Source organism: Artibeus jamaicensis, unplaced genomic scaffold (assembly GCF_021234435.1).
Source record: "Artibeus jamaicensis isolate MK-2021 breed Jamaican fruit bat unplaced genomic scaffold, CSHL_Jam_final scaffold_1964, whole genome shotgun sequence".
In the NCBI taxonomy this organism is placed as follows: Eukaryota; Metazoa; Chordata; class Mammalia; order Chiroptera; family Phyllostomidae; genus Artibeus; species Artibeus jamaicensis.
Window position 1 is genome coordinate 46,613,231 of NW_026522030.1, and position 11,729 is coordinate 46,624,959.

Sequence of the window (11,729 nt, forward strand, 5' to 3'; positions counted from 1 at the left end):
TACTGACTTTTCAAGATTATAGCAGCAAAAGGACACTTTACACTTTGCTTAGAATTTGCAAGACTCCTAATTGCCTATCAGAAAACTGTAGTAATTTAAGAAGCACAATCATAAAACTAATAAAAGCAAACACAGACTTCATGTTGTAAACTGAGTAGTTCACGCTATTTATGTTGAGTGATATTATTATTAATTTTAGAATAATCAGTCCTCAGTCCAGGCTACTGTTTGGCCAGAGTTTGGCCCTGTAAGGTGTTGCTCAACCAGTTTCCAGTTATTATCATAAAGGTGTATTTCAATTGGCTGGAGATGGCAATGATGTCGTTTTAACAGTGACATAATATGAGTGCTACGATGCCTGTCTGCAGTTTTCAAAATGCAGAGAAAAGACAGTCATGTTTATAAGTAATAAACTTAATTAACACAGATACAAATTAATATGGGAGAACATTGTCTCAAAGACTCCATCACTGAATCAGGTTGCATTTATAAAACAAATGCCTGGTTTACCATAAGATTTCCAGCAATGCTGTTTAGCGGCCATATTGACTTAATTTCTGTTTTGGACTATGAAAACTGAAACTGACAGCTTTATATAGTCCCTTCCAACTGTGATTTTTATTTATCTAAAGTAAAAAAAAAAAGCCTGCTAACATTCGTACAGGTGAGTGACAATTAATAGCATTGATATCAGCAAGTGTTGTCAGATTGTAGAAGGATAGACAGAAAAAAAGGAGGAAAATCACACCAAGAGGCATGCAAGGGGGGAATTAGAACTGATCCTGGAAGGGGCAAAAAACAAGAGGAAGGGGGGGAGGTTAGTGGCCTTGATGGCTTTGTTGGAAGTCAGTACTTTGCGCATGTCCCAGCGAGGAAGCTATGCACCTCATGACACAAAGCCAACATTTGTATTTTCTGGGTCCATGTGATTGTCTCTGGTGGATAAAAACTTGAGCCCAGATGGACACCTAAACTGGCTGGGAAAAGTTTCAGAAAAGAGAGAAACAAGATGACAACAAAGATCCCTTTCCTCAATGATGACAGGGGAAAGGACACTACTCATAAATTTTAATAATAATGGTAAAAACAATGATCCATTTGTAGAGCTCTGTTTGATTTTGCACATTTGTTCTACATCTATTCTTTCACAAAACCAGCATGAGGTAATAGGGCAACAATTCTTATCTCCATTTAACAGATGAAAAACAAAAACAAAATGCTTCATGACATTTGAATAAGGTGCCCAGCTCCCAGCAGTAAAATACTACAGTGGCGGAGTTGAGGCCAGAACTCAGGTGTCCTGATTCCCACTCTTAGTTCTTCCCACACTAGTGGAAATAGGCCACACTAGTATAACTCAACTCTGGAAATGAATTACTTAAAACTGCTTTGGAGCTGGATCTTTTTATTCATTGTTTCAAATCAGCATGTTCTCATTCTAGACCTCCTTGCTCTCCTTGGCCTGGCTTTGTAGCTCCCTCTTGTTCTCTCCTGAAAAGTAATCATACTGCTGATTCTCATGTGTGTAAAAGATATGAAAATTCTTCTCTGAAATTACAGATGAAGGCAGGCACAGGTACCATCTCTATCGCTCCATATCAACAATTCTGAGTAAGTCCATAAAATTTTCTGAATTGCAATTTTCTTATCTATAAAATGAAGGATTTCAGTTTAGTTTATCCATATGATTTCACACATACTTTCCATTTAGTTGGTAACTAATTCACATACTACTACATACTACCTATCATATATTTATTCATATATTATATTAATTTAAATATAGTTTAACCATACCTCTGCATTTCTGGATTTCTGTCCGTGGTGTTGCCTGTGTTAGACCCCTTTGCTATTCCAAGTGTGGTTGGTGGACCAGCAACATCACTGTAACTTGGGAGGCTGTTAGAAATTCAGGGTATCATGCTCTAATCCAGATCTTCTAAATTATAATATGCATTTTCAAGAAGATGCTTGGTGATATGTATGTACTTTAAAGTTTGAGAAATATTGAGATCACAAGCTTTTAGGAAGAAGGAGAAACAAGAATTTGTAAATCTGTCTATATGACACATAGCATATGGTGATTTAGACAGTCATTTGGAGTTAGTTAGAATCTCTATCTCTATTAAGATTTACACTAAGCGAAATGAAGGAAAATGCACAGGGAACCAATAGTGATGGGAAGAAAACTGGGACTCAAATCAATGGAGTGGACCAGAAGGAAGAAAGAAACAACCAAACAGAAAAGAATGAAGAAACAAGAACTCAAAAAAATGAGGAGAGGCTTAGGAACCTCCAGGACATCTTTAAATATTCCAACATCTGAATATAGGGGCACCAGAAGGGCAAAGGAAGAGACACAAGTAGAAAGGTTATTTGAACAAATAATAAAGGAGAACTTCCCCAATCTGGCAAAGGAAATAGACTTCCAGGAAGTCCAAGAAGCTCAGAGAGTCCCGAACCAGTTGGACCCGAGGAGGAACACACCAAAGGACATCATAATCATATTAGCCAAGATTAAAGTGAAGGAGAGAATCCTGGAAGTAGCAAGAGATAAGGGGACAGTCACCTACAAAGGAGTTCCCATCAGATTGCCAGCTGATTTTTCAAGAGACCTTACAGCCAAGAAGGGGCTGGAAAGAAGTATTCGAAGTCATGAAGTGCAAGGACCTACATCCAAGATTGCTCTATCCAGCAAAACTTTCATTTAGAATGGAAGGGCAGATAAAGTACTTCCCAGATAAGGTCAAGTTAAAGGAGTTCATTATCATCACCAAGCCATTATTATATGAAATGTTAAAGGGACTTATCTGAGAAAAAGAAGATAAAAAAGATGAGCTGTAAAAAGACAGCAAACTCACAGTTATTAACAACCACACCTAAAACAAAAGCAAACTAAGCAAATAACTAGAACAGGAACAGAACCACAGAAAAAGAGATCACATGGAGGGTTAGCAACAGAGGAGTGGGAGGAGGAGAAGGGGGAGAAGGTGCAGAGAATAAGTAGCATAGATGGTGGGGAGAAAATAGGGGGAGGGCAAAAGTAGTGTGGGAAATGTAGAAGCTAAAGAACTTGCGACATATGGACATGAACTAAAGGGGGGGAATGTGGGTGGGAGGGAGTGTGCAGGGTGGAGGGGAATGAAGGGGGGAAATGGGACAACTGTAATGGCATAATCAATAAAATATATTTCTAAAAAAACTACAAAAAGATTTTTCAGAATATAATAGTAGTAATGAAGAACTTAGATATTTTATTTATTTATCTTTCTTATCCTCACTGAGGGCATTTTTTCTTTGCTTTGAGAGACAGAGAGACATTGATGTGAGAGAGAAACATTGATTGGTTACTTTCTTGTATGTGTCCTGACTGGGGATCGAACCTGGACTCTTTGGTACATGGGAGGGCACTTCAACCAACTGAGCCATAGTAGCCAGGACTAGATATTTTACCTTTAAAAATAGTTATTGAAGTTTTCACAAGTTTTAAGGTAGTAATGGAAAATGTATGAATTAAGAATGAGGGTCAAATCTGGTTTTGTCTTAATTTTCTTGAATATGGAGAAGTTAAATGTGAACTGGTCTTATCACATTCAGGAATCCAGACCCATTGCAAAATTAGCCTGAAGAATCGCAATAAGTGGTTTAGGATTCTATCTGACTCTAAAACCTAGTCACGCTCTATTATCCCAGGTAAGTGACTGGTAGAGAAAGGTGACATCAGAAACATAGACAAGGAGTGACCCATTATCGCCAGAAAAAAAGCATGGGGCCAACAATCACTTATCAGGTATCCTATTAGTCTTTCTTTAAAGTATCACCCGTTATTCAATGAGTCTCTATCAAAGTTATACAACTTCCCACAGAGAGAGGGGAACCATATTAATTTGAACTATATTCCTCATTTTTCAAAGTTTTCAAATTAAAAAAAATTTCCCAACAACAGCAAGGATGAAAGTTGGAGTATAACTAACAATTCTCACATTAAGTATCCCCAAACATTGCAGAATATTTTGCAAACCTCTAAAAAATGAAAACAAATAAAAATATTTCAATGCTACATATTAATGAATTATAGTAAGAAATGATCTTTGAGCCTTAGCTTTCTTATTAGTATAAGTAGCTGAAAGTTTTGATTTTCTACCTTAAATTTTTGTGTGTGTGAAATTTGATTGTTGTTTAAAAAATTGCTCTGTAAAGCAATATGCCACAATTGAATTGGGTAAAGTTCATGGTAATAATATTTGACCTAAATCTTATTTTAAGTTTCAATTATTTATATATTTGTTTACAAAAAAAAATGGTTCAAAGAGGTTTATTGCAGTAAAGTTTTCAAGCAACAATTCTAAAATTGTCCACTCATGTGTGTAGTACATTATGTTTTGATTATTTATTTTCCTCCAGCGTTTTTATTTTGAAGAATTTCAAGGCTACACAAAAGTTGCAAGATTACCACAATGAACACTCATATGCTCTTTACCAACTGTGAGTATTTTGGTACATTTTCTTTATTGTTCTTTGTTTCCTTTATTGTGAATCAATTGTGAGTTAGTTACAGTCATCATAATGCTCAGCACTTAAATAATTCAGTATATATTTCCTAAGAACAAGGGCAGTCTTTCACATAAACAGAGTAAAATTATAAAACTCAGGACATTTAACATAGATATGATTCTATTATGTAATACACATCTACATTTAGATTTCTGCATTTTATAACCGCATTTTTCTCAATTCTGTATCCAATGAAAAGTCATACATTATATTTAGTTGGCCATGTTCAATATTATTTGCAAAAACAAAAATAATTATGTATTACTGTGATCTTTAGATGTGTTTCTGAAAGAATAAATGTACTTGTTGTGAAACTCCCATATGATTGTATACTTGCAATGTATATTTTCATAAAATTGTGGTAATAATCAGCTAAAGTTATTTGTGGTATATAAACACACCACATTTGTCCACAGAAATGAGCATATATAGACATTTTGGGTGTGTATACACACTAAAATAGGCTGAGGATACAAACTCAAAACTTGGCAGGATTGTAAGAAAATAAGGCCACAGAAGAAAAACTCATCAAGACTTAAATAACATGAAAAGTTAGAATGATGAGAAGGGAAAAATCAAATTGAACATTGTCTGTCTGCAAGGTCACCCTTAATCAGTCATCTCCTTTAAATGAATGGACAAAGGTGACTATGAAATTAGAGAACTTAATGTTACCTGCAAACCAATCCAATGTTTATGATTAAAACAAATCAAGTAGTGCCACAGTAAAAAATGCTGTGGCAATTTTAATTTGGCCACAGTTTGCATTTCTGTTCCTGCTTTCATAGATATGTGTGAACTTGGCCTTTCCCTCAGTCTTCCTCCCACAGGCACTCTCTGGTTGTCCTCGGAAGTGTTATTCTTTCTGTGCACAGTCTGATCCTCCAAGTATGCTGAATTTTTTTTGAATGTGTGAAAAAGATGGGGGCCTAGGAGCACAGGTCGGAGAATAAAGGGTAAGCCTACCCTCCTGTATCCCTTCCTGGGCTGACCCAGGACAATTTGTCTTGATGTAGGATATTGCCCACACCCCGCAGGAAGGTTGCCTAACAAATTTATTCACAATGACCCTGAGGAAGCAAATCAAGGCTGTGTTGCTAATTTATACCACGCATTATCCGATGCAAAAATAACAATTACTCTAGTCCAACTTCATTTGGAATTCTGAAGTTTAAGTTTTTCAAGTTTAGTTTTAAGTATGCATAATTTAGTTTTGTTTGTGTAGAAAACTTGTATGTCTGAAGTTTGGAGAGACACTGACAAACCATTCTTAAATGCAATAAATGCAACACGAACATGATAAATTCCATAGCTTTAAGGACTTAGGCCCAAAGTTTGGTGACTTTCAACCTTTAAAATACTGTTAAAACTAACATATTTTATTTTCTTCTCACAGTTACGGCTTACAGAAATTTAAAAGTTGGAATGGTAGAAGAATCAGTACTTTTTTTTTCTTTTTTGGCACTTGGAGCAAAATAACTCTACTCTACCTTGTCCCATAATTCTTTTACAACTTACTTGAGTGAACTAAGAAGAGAACACACTGAAGACAGATAATGGCTCTATCATTTCCTAGCAGTGTAACTTCAGGGAAGTTATTCTGTCTTGATTTATCTCATCTACCTAACAAGATGAGCAAAAAAGTAAAAGATTTAATACTATGGCACATCAGCAGGAAATAGCTGCCCAATAATATTATTATTTTTATCATTATTACATTGGTTTTCCTCACTAACATCTTACATTATAAGAAATATTTAAAAATTAATCAAGACAGCGTCACCATTCTGATAGAATAATAAGAACAATCCTTTATAAAATAAAATGGGACTCACAGGCACTAAAGGAGCTTATAAATCATCTCCCCCCAAAACAACAGTAAAATTACTTGGGAATATAAAACTTAACCAGTTGAGCATCAATTAGTCATGAAAAGCACTGAAGTTCAGGCAAGAACAATGGGAGTCTGTTGTTAATGCCTGGGGTTCCTTCCATTCTACCCGTCTCCTCCCAGTCCCGCACAGCTCAGTTAGAAGGGTGGCTCATAAAGCACGGCTGCCCGATAAGTTCAGGAGGAGACAGAGGGGGTGGGAGAAAGAGGGGAAGGAGAAGGAAAAGAGGGGTGGAACAAGAGGAGAGGACTATGACACTCACTTAGAACTATGCACAAAAAGCAACTCAAAATAAGCCCTGGCTGGTGTAGCTCAGTGGATTGAGCGCGGGCCTGTGAACCAAACGATCGAGATTCGATTCCCAGTCAGGGCACATGCCTGGGTTGCAGGCCAGTTCCCAGCAGGGGACTCATGAGAGGCAACCATACACTGGTATTTCTGTCCTTCCCTTCCTCCCTAAAGATAAATAAATAAAATCTAAAAAAAATTTTAAAAAGCAACTCAAAATATATCCTAGAACCAAATGCAAGAGCTAAACTGTAATACTTTTAGAAGAAAATATGGCAGAAAAGTTTTTGTGACAACAGATTAGGTAAAGAGCTCTTATATATGACACCCAAAGCACGATCCATGAAAGGGAAAAACTCACTAAGTTCAACTTCATCAAAATGCAAACTTTTTCTCTCCAAAGTGCCATTAAGAAAATGAAAAAAATAATGGGCCACAGACAGAGAATGGTAGAACATATTTGCAAATTCTATTTCTGATAAAAAACTCATAAGTCATTTAAAAAGCAAGCCAATTAAGAGCTCAGCAAAAGACGTCAGTAGACATTTCACCAAGAAGATATATGAATGAAAAAATTTTAAAAATGTCCAATGTCATTAGTTGTTACCGAGAGGAAAATTAAAACTACAGTGAGATACTATAATAGCCCCACTAGAATGGCCATAATAAACAAGAATGGTAATAGCAAGTATTGATGTAGATGAGGAAAAAGTACACTCTACATTGCTAGTGTGGATGAAAATGGCACAGTAGCTTTGTAAAACATTATGGCAAAGCCTCTTCAACAAATGGTGTTGGGAGAACTGAACAGCTACGTCCAAAAAAATAAAACTCAACCACCAACTTACACCATACACAAAAATAAATTCAAGGTGGGTAAAAGATTTAAATATAAACCATGACACCATTAAAGTCCTAGAGGAGAACATAGGCAGGGAAATATCAGATATTTCACACAGCAACATTTTTACTGATATGTCCCCTAGAGCAAGGAATATAAAGGAAAGAATAAACAAATGGGATCTCATTAAGATAAAAAACTTCTGCACTGCTAAAGAAAACAGTATTAAAATAAAAAGAGAACCAACCATATGGGAAAACATATTTGCCAATGATACCTCAGACAAGGGTTTAATTTCCAAAATATACAAAGAACTTACATGACTCCACTCAAAAAAAAAAAAAAAAAAAGCAACCCAGTTAAAAAATGGGAAAAGAATTTTAACAGACACTTCTCCAAGGAGGACATACAGAGGATCCAGAGACACATGAAAAGATACTCACAATTGCTAGCTATCAGAGAGATGCAAATTAAAACCACAATGTGGTTTTAATTGTCGCACCAGTCAGAATGGCCATCATAAACAAAGCAACAAACAATAAGTGTTGGAGAGGTTGTGGAGAAAAGAGGATCCTAAAGTCCTATTGGTGGGTTTGCAGACTGGTACAACCACTATGGAAAACAGTATGGAATTTTCTAAGAAAACTAAAAATGGACCTGCCTTTTGACCCAGCAATTCCACTGGTGGGATTATATCCTAAGAACCCTGAAACACCAATCCAGAAGAACCTATGCACCCCAATGTTCATAGCAGCACAATTTACAATAGCTAAGTGCTAGAAGCAACCTAGGTGCCCATCAGTAAATGAATGGGCCAAAAAATGGTGGCACATTTACACAATGGAATTCTATGCAGCAGAAAGAAAGAAGGAGCTCCTACCCTTTGCAACGGCATGGATGGAACTGGAAAGCATTATGCTAAGCGAAATAAGCTAGGCGGTGAAAGACAAATACCATATGATCTCACCTTTAACAGGAACCTAAACAACAAAACAAACAGACAAGCAAAATATAACCAAAGACACTGAAATAGAGAACAGGCTGACAGTGACTAGAGGGGAGAGGAGAGGGGATTTCAGAAGAAAAGGTGCAGGGTTTACAGGAACAAATATAAAGGGCACATGGACAAAACTAGTGGGGGTGGAAATGGAAGGGAGGGGGAGAGGGATGGGTGGACGGGCTGGGAGTAAAAGACAGAAAACTATGCTTGAACAACAATTAAGATAAAATTAAAAAACATATGGCAATTCTCAGTATAAAGTTAAATACAGATTTATCAAATGACCCAGATATTCCATTCTTAGGTGTTCACTTTAGAGAAATAAAAACATATGTCCATTCAAAAAATGTGTGGGCAAGTGTTCATAGAAGCATTATTTTTTTTAAAGATTTTATTTATTTATTTTTAGATAGAGGGGAAGAGAGGGATGTAGAGAAGGAGAGAAACATCAATGTATGGTCGTCTCTCACGTGCCCCCTACTGGGGACCTGGCCCACAACCCAGGCCTGCTCTAACTGGGGATTGAGCAGGCGACCCTTTGGTTCACAAGCCAGTGCTTAATCCACTGAGCCACACCAGCCAGGGCTAGAAGCATTATTCTTCATATACCACGCTGGAAATTATCCAAATGTCCAACAACTAATAAACAGAGAAACAATATGTGGCATATTCAGAATAGAACCTATGCAACAATAAAATGGAGCAAGCTATTGATAAACCCTACAACATGGATTAACCTCAGAAACATTACAGAAGTGAGAGAAGCCAGGCACTAACTCAAAGGAACACATGGAGTGTGATTCAGTTTATATGAACCTCCCAAAAAAGGCAAATAGAGACAGAAAGCAGATCAGTGGTTGTCTGGGATCAGAATGTGAACTGGAACAGACTAAAAACAGAAACATTTAGAGTAATGGAAATATTCTAAAACTTAATTGTAGTAATAAATACAAAACCATACACTTTAAAAATTGAAATGTGTACTTTTAATGGCTAGATTACTGGTATGTAAATTATACCCCAATTAGGCTATTAAAAATGAAGACAAAGTTCTACTAAAATCAAAAAAAATGAATTAATTTGGGAGATATATAATTTCTTAAGAAATATAGTCATTGTTTAGTTAGCTTAAGTAAAATCAGAAATAAATGTGGAACTGAATTTAAATCTTGGCGCACACATTTCTACAGAAACCAGATCAAGTTACCATGGTTAAAGGTCAATTTCCCAGTTTGTGAAATCAGAGATGTTGGTGCACATATTCCCATTTGGAACCATTATTGCACAGTTCCAACAAGATATGAAAGTGCCATAAAACTCTACACAAATGCTAATTATAATGATGATGATGTCACCCATCAAAGAATTATTTTCGACAGTCTTTTTTGTTCTTGAACTTAAAGTCTTTGTGGTCACAGGCCCCTGCCACTTTGGGAAGCTCAATAGCAATACAGTTGTAAAGTACTTTGCCCTCCTGCAAAATAAATCCTACAGAATTTGCTTTAAAATATACAAACAACTTTATGAACATGATTTGATCATTCTATAGAACACGTAGTATAAACTTTAATAGGTACATGGTTGCAAGTAATCGGCAAAGGGATAAAAAGGAAAATACCATGTATTCCATAAATATTATTTGTAAGATGAAATATGTTCCTTGCATTTGGAGTTATTGCTATTCTTAGAATCCACCCTTGTAAGACATATTGCTGAAGGCATCCCTCTGGTAGATGTTCACAAAAACATCAAAGGTAAAAAAAAAGTATGTCGTAATATCAATCTGTCTTTATCAAGCCTTGAAAATCAAGCAAAGTATATTATTTACACATGAGAGGTTCTATTCTGAGTCTGCATACATCTGGCATAGATCATATTTTTTCCTTAATTAAAAATACGTATTATAATGAGTGCCCTCCATTTAATTGCTCTATGTTGGTAAGCTTCTGCCCCCAATTTAGGAATATGTTTAGCAAGAATGAGGTCCTCGTTAAAGCATACTCTGCTCGTCCCATCCCTATGCCCTCCCTTTCATTCCCATGTTTCCCGAGAGAAGAATGACTAGACACAGTGAAGAAGTCAATGTTGCTGATGTTCTGAAGCTATCAGTGTGCTAATGGGGACTGATGAAGAGGGAGGCCAGAAGTACTCAGTCAGAGTGGTTGTGACCGGCTTTGGAGTTAGAATTGAATTAAATTCTGGCCATTCTAAGTATTACCTGTTCATTTATTCATTTCATTCAACAAACATTTATTAAGTATCTACTTCTCGTGAGCACTGTGCGAACTTGAGTCAATGCAATGGTAAGTAAAAAAATACGGTGCTGCTCTCATGTAGAGGTCAGTTTAGTCAAGGGTTAACATTTTCATTGTATAATTAGATGATGAATATAGACTACACCGAATAGTAAGTGCTCTGAAGGAAAGCAACATGATTCAAGCAGGGGCATACCTACAGATTTGGCGTCTAGAGTGGACCACTTTTATTTATTCTTTTAAAATTTATAAAAGGCTTTATTTATTTATTTTTTAGAGTGAGGGGAAGGGAGGGAGAAAGAGAGGGAGAGAAACATCAATGTGTGGTTGCCTCTCACACACCCCGTACTGGGAAACTGGCCCATGACCCAGGCATGTGCCCTGACTGGGAATTGAACCAGCGACACTTTGGTCGCAGGCACTCAATGCACTGAGCACTGAGCTACACCAGCCAGGGCCTGAGTGAATCACTTTTAATCCCTCTCTCTTCCATATGACAAATTTATTTTTTAAATTATTAATGTTCTAATTACTAATAATTGCTATTTTATTCAATCTTTAATTTTGAAATAAACAGATGGTATATTTGAATTTTGAAGATATTGCTCAAATTAAGCAAAATGCTTTGTGTGAACTAAAATTTGCTTTTTCTAAACAAAAATATTACACTTCACTATTTGTGCTGTTTTGCCATTTTAACTTTTAAACCAAAATAAAAACTTCAAGTGCCCTTACAAGATTGTAGAACTGAAGTAACTCATTTTTGTCTATTTATAATTACTGTGCTATCATTGTATATTTAGAATGTACTGTGTAAATGCAGAAACATGTAGTACAATGAGAGCTAAGACAACTCTGTACTTGAAGTGAGTCAAGTGCTTGTGAACCATTATGAACTT